Here is a 15,230-nt window from a genome sequence, read left to right as displayed (position 1 = left end):
GCTGGCAAAAGAAGTATAGCTGTGGGGAGCCCCTGCCTTGCTCCTGCATCTCATTGGTTTCAACTTCAAGGAGCATGAATGTAATTGCTGAACAGGAGACACTCAGAAAGGCTGGTGCAGAATTGCATGTCCTTCTCAGGCAGAAGAAAATGATTGAGAAGAATATGGTCCCACTGAGGGATGTCGTCTTTCTTGGGCCCATACCATGGCTTCAGGGAGGCGGGGTCGTTGCCAGTGGCACCCTCTCTGGCTGCAGAATAGGTTACAGACGTGGCTATCCTATAGAAACACACACACAATGGAAGGGAGCACATCCATGACCAAGGCTCTTGGGTAGCTCACATTTGTGAGAAGTAGGCCACTCTGCTAGGTGGGCAGCTGTGCCCATGAAGCCTTGCCTGGCACTTCCATGCAATGACTTCTGCAAAACCAAGAGGACTCATTGCTACAAAAGGATACTGTTGCCACCATGTAGGGCCATGGCACCATGAAGAGAGGCATAGACTGGGACTAGACCCAGAACTCTGCTCCCGCTTTGGAAGCTGATGCCACCCTATGGCTCCAGGGCAACCCTGATATGAAATGGGTTGGCCTGACTGTGGGTCCCCATCCATGTGCTTAAAAGACTTATAAGACTCAGCTGCAGGCACACACAAAAAATTTAATAAAGTGTTTACTTAAAAAAGAAGGAAATGAAGAAATGAATAACTCAGGGAGAAAGAGAGGAGGATAAATTGTTTAATGCACCCTACCAGTTTCGCTGACCTGAAATCCCAATGGCACACTGAAAGCCAGCGAAAAAGCCAAGAATCAAGCCAAGAGGCCAAGAGCCAAAGAGCCAAAGCCAAAAAAAACAAGAGCCCCCAAGGTCCACAGGTCTGGCTTGATACAAAACCTGGCTTCTTTTATTTTTGTTGTTTTAACTGCATCCTCAGATCCCACAATCCTCCCTTCAGTGATGATGGGAGTTACAGTTCCCAGTGTCCTGATGGCTTTCGTCTGGAGTGAGGGTGGAATCCACAAACCTGTGTGGAGTTTGTTCAGGGCATCCTTTCCTCTCACAAGATGGTCACTAGAGGAAGGCTGGCCCGGCGTGTTGTTCTGTGCTCTGTCCCTCTGGTCCCTGAGCCTAAGGAACTGGGTGTGCTGATCACTGGGAAGCCGTGCAGCCGAGACCTGCATGGTCCTAGACACTTACCTGTGTCCAGAGAGCCACTGCAGGGTAGCCGTGGAGGGTGAGTCATGACCAACGGACATGTGCGCCTCCCCAGGCCTTCAGTGGGTTTTCATTTTAACAATTGTTCTGAAAGAAATTTGATTTTCGAAATTTCCTAAATCCCTCTTAGTCATCAAAAGGAATTATCTAGTGTGAATCATAAAACCATGAGTGGCACTCTCAAAACAAGCAATTTTGTTTTGAGTTAATTATCAGTCCAGATTCTGTCCACATGCCCTAGACATCATCACCATCCTACTGGGGGGTGAGGAGTGGGGGGTGGGGGGGCAAGGAAACAGCAAAGTGAGGCAAGAGGCAAGGAAAGCTTCCTGGAAGAAGGGCTTCTTTTTTTTATTTAAAGATTTATTTATTTATGCATACAAGAACTGGGGTACAGGCCAGAGGTGTGGGCAGTAAAAGAATTCACCAGAGACAGAGTGAGGGAGCAGAACAGGCAGGTTGACTGAAACACACTACTGAGGGGAGCAGTGGGTGGGTCAGGAGAGGTCTGCTGCACCATGTGGGTCACCTCCCTGGCCCCGGGATTGAATTCATGCTGCAGTGGCTGCAGATAGCTTCATAGTGCTGTGCTTTAACCTATTGTACTGCCAGGAAGGGCCCAAGAAAAGCTTCTTAAGGAGAAATTGGTGTAGGTGAAGGAGAGAGGAAGGTGACAAACAGCCACCATTGGGTTGGTTCACAGTAGGAGCAGGAAGGGGGTGGCTGGGCGGCTTCTCCTCCTGGCCTACTTCAAGTAACAGCCTATAATTCTTAGCCTTGGGCTGTAATAGAAATCTTTATCCCTGGAAGCTCATGGATTTGTCTCCAGCTCTTGCAGCTCAGCCCCATGCTCCAAGTAAGATCGGGACAGAGGTGCCAGGGGAACCTCCCTCACCACCCAGCACAGCTCACATGGCCTCCAAGGCCGCCCACCAGGCCCATGAGCACACTGGTTTCAGATGTGGATTTCTAGAGCCTGATGCTCTATTGATTGAAGTTTTTATTTTTTTAATAAAACCAATTGGTCCATTCTATCCAATTTTAGTCAGTGTGAAGTCTGATTGAGAGGATCAGTCAGACTTACTGGACATTTTGGGAAAAAAGAAAAAAACTGAAGACACTTTTTTTTTTTTAAATGTGCGGCAGAGTTCTATTTTTTTCTCTAAATTTGTTTCTTTACTTGCAGTTGTTTATTATCTTACCTCTTTGTTTGCTTTTGTACATTAATTGGTCCCTTCCTCAGGCGGAGGTGCTTTTTAATAATGGAACACACTCCCATTCCCATCGAAAAAGGAAAATTGGCCTTCCCCATAGACAATGCACTGCAAAGTCTCTGCCCTCTAGTGGCTAAAGGCTCAAACTAATATTATGTACCCAATTGCCTCAATGTTCAGGCCTGGGATACTGAACCTGTAAGCAATTGTCTCTGGGGACAGAAGGTAACCTGTCGGCTGTAAGTCCTGAGCTGTGTGTTCCTAAGTCTCCAGAGGCCTCGCTAACTTGGGAACCTACACACCAGAGGCCATGGGGTGTGTGTTGGGGGGCAAAGGCGGGGGTACTTCTGCTGGGAAGACGCAGAGCCCATGTAATACCAGCTTCCCATGCATGCCCGCCAGCCTAGCCCCAGGACTCACTCAGAAGCAGCCCTGCGCGGGCGAGTCAGGCGACAGGATGCCGTCATCACCCCCGGCCAACGTCTTCTCCAGCTGCGGCCTTGCTGTTCACACCAGGGAAGTCACCAGTCATGGGGCACTCGTGGATCAGCCCCTCCCGGCATGTGTCCACCCTCCACTCCCAAGCCTTCCCCAAGCTGAACAAATGTCAATAAGACTTCTTGACAGTAAGCTCCTGGCAGAAATGTGGTTTCCAGGCGCTGTCCAGAATGACTAGGCCAGCTGAGCCCAACCAGCAACCCCTGGCACATCCAGCATTTAACTAGTATCATGAGGATCAGTATGCAGGGAGAGTCGGTTCACAGCCAACCACCCGGGTGGGTTTCAAAAGATAAACCACCATGATCACTGTGAGAGGTTTTGAGGGCCCTCGGGGGTGTTGGGCCATCATCCCATGCCAGCCTGTGAGAGGATTCTGGCCAGAACCATGTAAGCAGGGGTGAAGGGGCCATCTTCAAGCTTCTCCCTGTCAAAATGATGGCTTTATTGATAAAGGAAATAGTGACACAGCACTGATGTGTGGGGACAAACGGTAAGTGAAAGTACATCTGACAATAACCAGAGGTATATTTGCATATCTCTACCATTTTTGATTCCTTCGATGGGGCCCACCTTCCAGGAGATTCTAATCTGACTCCGTATATGCCAACATAAATCTCTAAAGATTTTACAATGATTCCCCAAATACCTAATTATCCACTAGAAAAGTATCAACCTGCTTCAATATCCTCCTAGCAAAAATTCTCAGCCAGAAAAGTTAATATCTAATTTAAATTGCTTCTACAATTTCCTCTATGTATAATTTTCCTATTATACATATTAAATCCTGAAAAGGCATTTAGTCTTTATGAAATTCCACAAGCCACTCCTTTTTGCTTTGTGCCAACCTCCTTCCTTTCCATTTATCCAAAGTTTCAAAAAGATGACAGTAGAATTAATAAGGAAAGGCATACATTGAGGGGGAAATGAAAGGGGAAAACGAAAGTACTCCAGACAGGAAATGCTTTCAAATCCCCTCAGCACCTCATACTCTTATATAAACAACCCCGATTCTCAAAACTGTATCTCTTGCCTTCTAATTGTGTGTGTGTCTGTGTTCTAGAAAATGGTAAGATTTCAATAAAGACACATGGTCATCCGTTGACACATTTATTATCAGATTCTAGTTCTGGTTTTCCTGCTACTGAAAAACATTGTCCTGAAATTTTTAACTAATAAGTTGGTATTTCAAGTCCCCTTCTTCATGTATTGCTCCACTATCCCCTGAATCATCTGAAGTATGGAGGTTTGTTGGCGCTAAAAGCTCCTCCCCAGAAGGCCCATGTGGGACTAAAGGGTGAGAGGATTCACCAGAGACAGAATGGGGAGCAGAACAGGTGTATGTACTGAAATGGAGAGCAAAGGGGGAGATAGGAGAGGTCTGCTGCACCATGTGGGTTACCTCCATATCTGGGAATCGAACTTGCATCACAGTGGCTGGCCATAGCTTGCTAGCATTGTGTTTTTAATCCCTGACCCACCAGGAAGACATCCCTCAGGTCGATCTTTTGCTGTCTCTCTAGGGTGGGGGTTAATTAAAGGAGGATGGTTTCCTACTTGAACTGTAGAAGGGTCTCTGGGATTTCATGAGGAAGGAAATGTACTCAGGGAAAAGCAATTCTTTACAGCTTCAGAGGAAACACTACAAACAAAACAACTTTCAAACCTAAAAAGTACTTCCTAAATTTCTCTGTCAAAGCTGTCCTTTCCTTGAGGCATCTCCAGGAAGAGCCAAGGTGGGTGAAGATTGGAGCAGCACTGACAGATGGAGCGAGATCTCTAGGCAGGGCAGAGTGCAGCCTCCACCCCTGCCCTGAAGAGCAGGTCCCGGGGGGTCTCCTGGGTCTCCAGGATGGGTTCTCTCTGCATCTGCTCAGGCCTGTGAGCCCAGGGGTCAGGGACCATGGGCCGCAGGAGGTGCTGAAGACAAATCACTATAAGGAGCCCAAGTCTATTCACAGATGCTACAACAGAAACAAGTCAGTTCCCCAGGAAAGCAGACACCGCAGGCTAATAAAATGAAGAGGCGGTTTCCAAAAGCTCCTGTGGCTTAGGCTTAGGTCTAAATAATCTCACTGCAGACTATTTCACATGCTATAGAGATACCAGCACAAAAATGATTTTGTTGTTTCTGTTTCTTTTGTTAAGTATGAGACAGAGACAGAGAAGGGAAAGAGAGAAAATACAATGAACAGACTCAGGACCTGGATCTAAGGTTCTAGTTGTCCTTACCCAGTCCCAGTCCGCACCAAGACAAGCCTCTACGGACTTTAATAATCTCTTCAAGGTCCCTGCATACAATACAATAGCTAATCTCTCTAATGTTATTTTTAATGTCCTCAGGAAAATAACACATGCTCCCAAAACATAAAGAAGTCGGAAATATATTTGTGGAGAGTTCCCTAAAAATATTTAAGGGCATGGCCCTCCCTGCTGGCGCAGCGGGTTAAAGCACAGCACTAAGAAACTGAAGCTACTTCCGCATGAGTTTGATCCCCGCCTGCCCCGGAGGTGACCACATGGCGTGGCAGACCTCTCCAGACCCGTCCGCTGCTCCCCTCAGCAGTGTACTTCATCGATCTGCATGTTCTGCTCCCCGCTCTGTCTCTGGTGAACCCTCTCACCCTCCGCATCTCTGGCCTGTACCCCAGTTCTGTATGAATAAATAAATAAATCTTTAAAAAAAAATTTAAGGGCAAAAGAAAAGTGTTGACAAGCCTGTGTCTCAGTTCCCAGGAACACTCCAGAAATGAGGTGCCACGTCACAGTGCCGCATGGCTTTTAGATCTGACACTTCCAAGAACTTGGCCTTCATGAGTATGCAGAAGTTGGAATGCAGTGAAGCCTCACATCTGTCCAGCTTACCAAGAGCTAGAGGGCACTGGGACTTTCAAAGTAGTCGAAAATTCCACGCCAGTGTTAGCACCCATTAGATGGGTCTCTCATGGGGCTGAGATACTTATGTGAATCCAGGCAGAATTCAAAGCATCTTTCAGAGACACAGGACAAGACACAGGGAAAAGGCAGAGTTTCTATGCTCTATAAACTCATCACTTCAAATCTCTGAGTTTTCATCCAGCCAGAAACTCTCAGAACACTGTCCTTTTGGATTTTATAAGAGGGTAAGTTGCATCAGCATAATTGAATAAATCACTGACCATTGGTGAGGAAGCTCAGCACCCAATTCCTTCTTCTCCTCCTCCCACGGAAGTAGCCTGGAAAGGATAGGGTGGGGGATGGGAAACCAAATTTCCAGGGTCTGCAAGGTGAGAGTGAGTGGTGATGCAGAGAAGTGACTACAAGCCCAGATTGAGAGGAAGCATGCTTTCCCCTCACGAGTTAGTTGAGGCAAGTGAGTCTGCAGAAATGGGGTCCCAAAGGGACATGTTCTCGTGTGAAAGGCAGTGTGCCAACCAGAGGCACACCGGACCGTCGGCAGGCTGCCTCTCCATTGGGCTGTGTCTCCACTCCTAGGCCTACCTTTCCTCATGCTGTAGAGCTTAGCTTGCGTATAGCTTTATTTGCACAGCCTATCTTGAGCCTGAGGAGTCATGACTGTACTGGGGAGGAACTGGCAGACAATCAGGGCTCTTGAGCAGGGGAATTACATAATAAGGTTTGTAAATTGGCTCCATCACCCTGGCTGCAGTCTGTAGGATAAACTAGAAGGGGTCAGAAGGAAGGTTGCTGTAAACACAATGAAGACTTGGCCATCAACGGAGGCCCTACCCCTCCCCCAAGTCAGTAAACAAACTGTCAGTTCTACACCCTGAATATTTCTCAGTGACAATCACCATAATCCACATTGGTTTTAATGTGAGTTTTACCCCCACATTTAGCCAATATTCCAACACCAGCTAAGTCTACAAGTTAACTCAGTTTTGATACACTATCTACCTGCAGATTCCACAGGTGATAAGCTTAGTCTGACCAGAGCACTCCCCACTTTGGATGCCAATAACCAAGTCCAGACTGTCATTCATGCTTCTGACCACTGGTTGTACATCCCACTACCCCTTCATTGGTTTGATTAATTTGCTAGAACAGTCCACCGAATTCAGGAAACTGTTTATTTACTAGACGAGCAGCTTTTTTTTTTTTTTAAGATTTATTTATTTATACTTACAGAACTCAGGCCAGAGGTGTGGTGGGTGAGAGGATTCACCAAAGACAGTGTGGGGAGTAGAACAGACAGATCTACTGGAATATACTGCTGAGGGGAGCAGTGGGCAGGTCAGGAGAGGTCTGCCACGCCATGTGGGTCAGCTCCCTGGGTGGGGATCGAATTTGTGCTGCAGTGGCTTCTGAGAGCTTCATAGTGCAGAGCTTTAACCCGTTGCACCATCAGGAAGAGCCCGACTAGCAGTTTCTTATAAAGGATATAACTCAGGAAGAGCCACATGGATGAAGTATCTATACAGAACAAGATACAGGGAAAAGGCAGAGTTTCTATGCTCTATAAGCTCATCACCTCAAATCTCTGAGTTTTCATCCAGCCAGAAGCTCTCAGAACACTGTGCTTTTGGATTTTGTAAGAGGGTTCATTGCATCAGCATAATTGACTAAATCACTGACCAATGGTGATGAAGCTCAGTACCCATTCCTTCCCCTCCCCTCACTCCAGAAGTAGCCTGGAAAGGATAGGGTAGGGGATAGGAAATCAAATTTCCATCCTCTAATCAAGTGTTTGCTATCTGTAAATAACCAGTCTCTCCTTCAGGCACTGCTCAAAATCCCCTCTATTTACATAACAAAAGAAGCCTTTATTCTCATCACAGGAAATCCAAGGGCTTTAGGACCTCTGCCAGGAAAGGAGTAGAAGATATGTATATTAATAATACACTTACTATTATAAATCACAATGTCACCACATCCATTAGTTCTTTCTCCACATGCTTCAGTTGGGGCCTCATCAACTCTCCACAAATCACTTTGCTTCCACCTTGAACATAGTCTTGTCTGTCCTCAGACCATCCTTCTGGACGTCAAAGAAGGCCCTCTAAAATTCAGACCTATTTAAGTTTCTCACCAACTTTAAACTCTTTCATTGTTCCTGCCATAATGCTGACAAAGCTTGGCATACCCTACAAATATGGCAAAGCCTGGCTTCTGCTTATCTTATGGAAGTGACTGCTGTGGCATGTGACCTAGTTCTGCCTTTTGGGACAAGGATCCTCATTGCCCAGGTTGTGTAATGTCGCCATTTACCGCTCACACTCAAGTCCCTTGCCAGGAATTGTCCTCAGCAAAAGGAAAATGCCTTACTCAAGATTCCCTCCCTCCTTTGGAGTACCTCTCAACTATGATGGCTGGTGCATGGGTACCAGGCATGATCCCTTGGCCTCAATTTGGGCCACATCTAAAGAGCTCTCCTAGCTCCAGGGCTCCTTGCAGGGGCCATTGAGACCTATGTTTCAACTGCACTGCAGGTTAATTTCTCTTTTGCCCACTCGTGTTTTATTTACTCCCCCACAGGTATTTTTCCAGAGAGCACACCTTCAGGGAATGTCTTGCTTAGAAATTGGTCTACTGTGTGTTTCTTGGGGAGCCTAACCTGTAGTAACCCATCCCAGCCCCGTCACCCAGTCCTTGAAAGTTCAGACAGAACTTGGATCTGTTCTTCAAATCCACTACACTCTGCCTTGTGAGCCTTCGCTCCTGCTCTTGCTTCTGCCTAGAGCTGTTCCCACTTCAGTCTCAGCTATCCCCTTATAGGGCTAATTTCTGTTCAACCCTCAAGTTTCAGCTAAGATGTCACCTCATTTAGGCAGTTTTCCTTGATTCACTGATTCAGGTGCTCTACCTCTGAACAGCCCTGGCCTTCAGAACCACCTCTATGGCTGCAGAATTGAAATAATACTAAAGCAACATAATTATGCATCCATGTAATTTTCTCTCCTACTGGACTCTGTTCTCTGTAAGAGCAGGGACTGTGTCTGTCTTCCCTGCCATTGTGCATAGTCCAAAAATTGGCATGATAAGTACTCCCAAATACTGTTAAACAAATGAATGAAAAGCCGGAAAAAGTTATAAGTAAGAAATAGCATTAGGATTAAAAAGGATAAAAACAGAGACCTACTTGCATAGCTTTAGATGGTAAAATTGGTAGGCTTGGTGATGGATTGATTGATGATAAGAGTTTAAAATAACTCCCATATCTCTACATATTTAAATAAGAAGATGCAGTGCTACTTACTGAGACAGAGAATACACAAGGAAATTTAAATTTGAGGAGAGGTCATTAGAAACACTCCTGTTTGAGATGTTCATTCCAAATACAAGGACAAGTATCCTTCAGGCAGGTGGAAATAGTGTTTAGAGTTAAGTCTTTCATCTGGACTTGGAAATCATTAGTGGATCGCCCAAGAAATTCCCGCATCAGTTTAATTCTTTGCAAGGACACCCTTAGATCCCATTAGAATCTCCATCCCCATGTTGCTTCCTTCTGCAATAGAATGGTGCTTGTTTTGTTCCAACTTCTGTGACTGGCCGCAAGAAAGGAAGGCGGGAGGCAGAAAGGCTGAGCAAGCAGTTTATTGCTCCCGGACAGAGCCCCTATGTTATAGGGCAAATCTGTTATAGGGCACCCCAATTCCGTTAGAGGACAGGGGGAGAGGGAGAAACCCCTGAAGCCCCAAAAAACCTGCCTGCTCTAAGTGGCTTCTGCCATCTGCCGCAACAAGACAAAATATATAAAACTTTAATGAAAAGGGACTTTAATACAGTAAATATACAGTATGGAACTCAAAGAATATAACTTCTAAATCAAACACCTCAAGTTACCCATCCCCTCGTGGGCAAAAGCCAACCCAAAAGGTTTGGCCCAAAGCCTTGAAAGCTGCACAAGACTAAAGCACCTTCTGGCAGGGACCCATGGAAAAGGGTCAGAAATGGCCAGACAAATCTGGGAGGAAAAGGGCAAAATCAAAATCCATATAAACACTGCCATAATCACCTCCCTACAGGTATCTCACCCACATCTGCCTTAACCAGTCCAGGGTCAGGAAACAAGCCTGGTGTCTTCATCACATGCTTGCTGCTCCATGTGGCTTCCTCAGGTCTCCTTGTTCTCCATCTAGCTTCCTTCTTTTCTTCTCTCCTCATTCCTTCTCTTCTCTCCTTTTTGTCTGCTCAGCTCCACCCTCCTTCTGGGTGGGGCAGGGAACCAGGAACTTCCCCTTTTCCTAGGGACCAGCCTGTTACACCTAGAGTGGGGTCTGCAGCTACTGCCCGCCCTATAGGGGGGAAGGGTCCCCTATATAGATTCTAAACTCAAATTCCAAAAGGGTGACTCATCGCTGTGTCCCTTGATGTAACGCCCAGTTCCTTATCACCTTTATCTAGTCCCATCCCCGGAGGGACACAAGGCCCCGTTACTTGGATGCAAGGCCCAGTTTATTACCGCCTTATCACCCTTGGATGCAAGGCCTGATTTATTACTGCCCTTGTCCAGTCCCTCAGTAAATCTCCACATTTGGTCACTCCCAACAGTGCTTGGGTTCATTTGCTGCAGCTGCCATACCAAAATGCTACATGCTTTATTTCTCTCGGTTATAGAAGCCAAAGGTCTAAGGCCAAGGTGTGAAGACGTTTGATGTCTAAGGGTCTCCCCCCGGCTTGCGGATGCCTGCCTTCTTGACACGGCCTTGCAGTCTTGCTCAGGCATGTGTGTCCTCAGGAACTCTGCATATTCAGGTTGTAACTGGGTGGTCCCTAGGAGAAGGGAAGTTCCAGGTTCCCTGCCCCACCCAGAAGGAGGGTGGAACTGAGCAGAGAAAAAGGAGAGAGAAGAAGAGAGAAGGAGGCAGATGGAGGAGACCTAAGGAAACCACATGGAGCAGCAAACATGTGATGAAGAAACCGGGCGACCCTGGACTGGTTAAGGCAGATGTGGGTGAGATACCTGTAGGGAGGTGACTATGGCAGTGTTTATATTGATTTTGATTTTGCTCTTTTCCTCTCAGATTTGTCTGGCCATTTCTGACCCTTTTCCATGGGTCCCGGCCAGAAGGTGCTTTAGTCTTGTGGCAGGCTTTCAGGCCTTGCTTTGGGCCAATCCCTTTTGGGTTGACTTTTGCCCACGAGGGGATGCGTAACTTCAGGTGTTTGATTTAGAAGTTAGAGTCTTTGTGTTCCATATTGTATATTCACTGTATTAAAGTCACTTTTCATTAAAGCTTTATATGTTTTGTCTTGTTGCGGCGGATGGCAGAACCCACTTAGAGCAGGCAGGTTTTGGGGCCTCAGGGGTGCCTCTCTCTGAATTGAGGTGCCCTATAACAAGGTTTCCTCTGTTTATCAGGACATTCATCAGATCAAATTAGACCCCACCCAAGAAAATTCATCTGAATTTAATCACATTCTAAAAAATCTTCAAATATTGCCACATTTGGAAATGCTATGTTAGGAGTCAGTTATAAGAATGTTGTAGGGGACTAAATCCCGTCCACGCCATGTCTAAACCTCTAATCGTTTTATATCACTGCAGCCGGCCCACACCTCTCACCAGAGCAACAAACTCCAGAGGAGGTTTCTCTTTAAATTTCCAAGATTCAGACTTCAATATGTTATGGAAACCAGTGAAGGTGGTTTATTCTGTTTGGGAAAGGGGTGATTGTAACAGAGTGGTCCCTAGGAAAAGGGGAAGTTCCTGGTTTGACCCACCCAGAAGGAGGGTGGAGCTGAGAAGAGAAGGAATGAGGAGAGAAGAAAAGAAGGAAGCTAGATGGAGAACAAGAAGGAGACCTGAGGAAGCCACATGGAGCAGCAAGCATGTGATGAAGAAGCCGGGCTTGTTTCCTGACCCTGGACTGGTTAAGGCAGATGTGGGTGAGATACCTGTAGGGAGGTTGAAAGGAAAAGGTGGAGAGGAGGGACGGATGCCATGAGTCTGTTCCCAAGTTCTGTGACCGGCTGCAAGAAAGGAAGGCTTGAGGCAGAAAGGCTGAGCAAACAGAGTTTATTGCTCCCGGACAGCAACTGAGACGGAGCCCCTAGGGTGGGGTCCGCAGCTACTGCCCCCTCAATAAGGGGGAAGGGTCTCTTATATAGATTCTAAACTCTCCGATTCCAAAGGGGGTGACTCATCGCTGTGTCCTTGATGTGAGGCCCAGTTCATTATCACCTTCAGCTAGTCCCATCCTGGATGCAAGGTCAGTTTATTTCCACCTTATCAAGCTTGGATGCAAGGCAAAATTCTTTACCGCCCTAATTCAGTCCTTATCAGTAAATCTTTAGTCACTCCCAACAGAGGTAACTATGGCAGTATTTATATTGATTTTGATTTTGCTCTTTTCCTCCCAGATCTGTCTGGCCATTTCTGACCCTTTTCCATGGGTCCCGGCCAGAAGGTGCTTTAGTCTTGTGGCAGCTTTCAGGCCTTGCTTTGGGCCAATCCCTTTTGGGTTGACTTTTGCCCACGAGTGGATGGGTAACTTCAGGTGTTTGATTTAGAAGTTATATTCTTTGTGTTCTGTATTGTATATTTACTGTATTGAAGTCCCTTGTCATTCAAGTTTTATGTTTTTTCTTGACGCGGCAGATGGCAGAAGCCACTTGGAGCAGGCAGGTTTGGGGCTTCAGTGGTGCCCCTCTCTCTCCCTGTCCTGAAACAGATTTGCTGTCTTCTAACAGATTTAGGGTGCCCTATAACAGTGGTGAGTTGTAGAAGACTTAAAGAGTGAACAAAGATTCACAAGTCACAAAAGGGAGAAACATTCTAGGCAGAGGGACCTACATAAACAAAGACATCATGATGGTAAATCTCATCAAGTTTTGAGATAATTAGATGTGGCTCTTTTGTGGATTGTAGTGGGGGATGGTAAAAGCTGATGTAAAAAGGTTAGCTGAGGTCACATGTAAAAAGCTTTCCTTTTGGCATAAAATCAGCCAATGTTTTATCTAAAGAGATATAGACAGGGAATTAGAAGCTGCTCCAACCACTCAGGCAGGAAACAATGCAATTACTTGCAAATGTTGGGAAGATTGGAGGATGACATTAAGGCAAAGAATTATTGGGAGTGGGTGGGGTGTATAATAGATAAGGAGAAAAGCTGGGCAAACAGGAAGAAGAAAAAGAGAGAGAAGCCATTTGTTTCAGATGTAAAGGATGAATTCTAGTGTCCTAGCTGGGATTCTGTTGAATTTTGTCTTAAGAAGGCATAGTACTCTCACAGACTTTCCTGGAGTTTGCCAGTCTCTTAGAAAAGTAAGGATACAGGTCAAGGGTAACACGTAGAGAAGACGCTAGAAATCAGGGGCGCAGTTAATATGGAGGCACAGTGGCAAAAGTGATGAAAATGGCAAAGAGTTTCAGGAGGACCTGAATGAGTTCAGCTTGAGTAGGCTGTGCACAGATACGCCCTGATATGTCTGGTCATTTTGGAAAAGCAATCAGCTCAGGGCTGGACCACAGGTCAAGGACTAGTGATCTACATGTGACCATTGAGCAGAGTGAAGACTGCCAAGTGGCTTAACTCTTCTTCCTCAGGACACTGGGGTTGAAAAGCAGAAGGACCGGCCACCTGCAGAGGGAACAGAGGTTCTCACTATGCTTAGTCACTGTTCTCCCTAGGGAAGTGCCGTGTCTGGCTGATCGGAGCCGAGTCCGACGAGGGACGATGAGGTTAAAGAAAACACAGGACGCCGAGGTTCTTCATCCAGGAGTCTCTCGTTTATTTCCAGCGATCCCTTTATATACCATTAGGCAGTAGGAGTGGAAGATTAAGGCGGGAAAGGAGGAAGTAGGGATTTTCTCTTGCCACACCACCTGCAGCTGCCAGATGCTGACACTCCCTTACAAGGGAGTGTGCTAGGGCAGAGAAAGGTCAGGTCGTCCCTGTGGCATTTTTGGTAGATAAACACAAGTCTGTGATGGCTTTATCGGCCCGATCACCTGGCCACCTTGACACGCACAACAGGGGTCACATCCCCCGGAGCCCCGGGGGTAATGTGCTAACTCAGCACCAACAGGGAAGGGCCCCAATCAGAGGTTAAATGTAAGAGAGACAAAAGAGCCAAGTGGATGATTTTGCCCCAATGGCAGGCTAAGTTGCAGTCTTTCATTCCCCCGAGAAAGGCCAGTTGTGAATAAAGATGGCTATGGTTGGCCTCTCTATGTCAGTCAAAGCTGAGATTATAGGCAAAATGAGTTTAATTTTTCTTTACAAAAGCTCTGGTCACAAGAACATTCTGTTCTGGGTCTTCTGTCCCATGGCTCATTAACCCTGATGGGTAAGGGGAGCCGGCTATGATCTTCGTTGCCCAAGGAAGTTCAGCAAGACCAGGTGTGGGCAGTTGAGCTCAGAGCCAGGCTTGTCCCCATGAAGCGGGTAACTGGAGAGAGTAGTGAGGGGCTGGTCACTGTCACAGAGAGGAGTGCCTGCAAGGCTGGGCAGGGGGCTTGAGGTCATTCTCTTAAAAGCCCACCCCAGGGCTGCAACGGCAGCCTGAGGGCTCTGCTTGGGCAAAGCCTCCAGGCTTATCACAGAAGCTCCAAGACATGCTCGGGCTACTTTAGTATTGAATGTATATTTTATTGTGAAAAAAAAAAAAAAAAACAACATGCCAGAAAACATGAGGATTATGGCATTGCTCCCCCAAAGCTAATTAACATAAATTGGAGTTTTCCTCCACTGCATCTGTACTTAGTTCATAGTCTCAAAGTTAGAACCTGAGGTGCTTGTACAGAAAATCCACCACTGTATTTGAAAATGCCAACCATGAGAAGTCTCTGGAAGAGCTTTCTCACCTGGGGAAGAAGGCTGAATCAAGCAGCATTTTAATGAGGATTTAAAGAGGGATAAGCCCAAGTTCAGCTAGTTTGGGGAATAGTTAAAAAAAATGGTTCTCAGAACTAGGAGGAATTGTTCTGAAGGAGGAGGGTTGTCTGTGATTTTACAAGGGGGTGAGTAGGGACAGTTAGGACTAAAGGCACGTGGAAGAGAGGTAAAGAGGGACATCTGATGGCAACAAACACATGCATGAGCCATGGTGGGAAATTCTGACTTTCTGAGTCTCTTAAAGAGTCCAAATGCAAACCCAGGTCTTTGAGTCCTGGCCGAGTTCCATCTCCATGCTGTCTGTGGCCGGACCTTCCCCACTGTGGCAAGCAGTTAAGAAAGGAGTTTGTGTGTCCTGCCCAGCAGTGGGAGGAGAGGTTGAGATGAGCAAAGGTCTGCATTGCCAGTGGGGAAAGGGGGAGCTTTTCACCAACTAACCCCAGGAACAGGACTTATTTTCAACCAGACTCTGGCCTGCAGGACGGTGTCCTCTGTGTTACTGTGGCCTGCAGCCACGGGGCC

The sequence above is a fragment of the Condylura cristata genome, unplaced genomic scaffold, assembly GCF_000260355.1.
Source record: "Condylura cristata isolate star-nosed mole 26May11 unplaced genomic scaffold, ConCri1.0 scaffold00015, whole genome shotgun sequence".
NCBI classification, from domain to species: domain Eukaryota; kingdom Metazoa; phylum Chordata; class Mammalia; order Eulipotyphla; family Talpidae; genus Condylura; species Condylura cristata.
Note: the sequence above shows the minus strand (reverse complement) of the source record.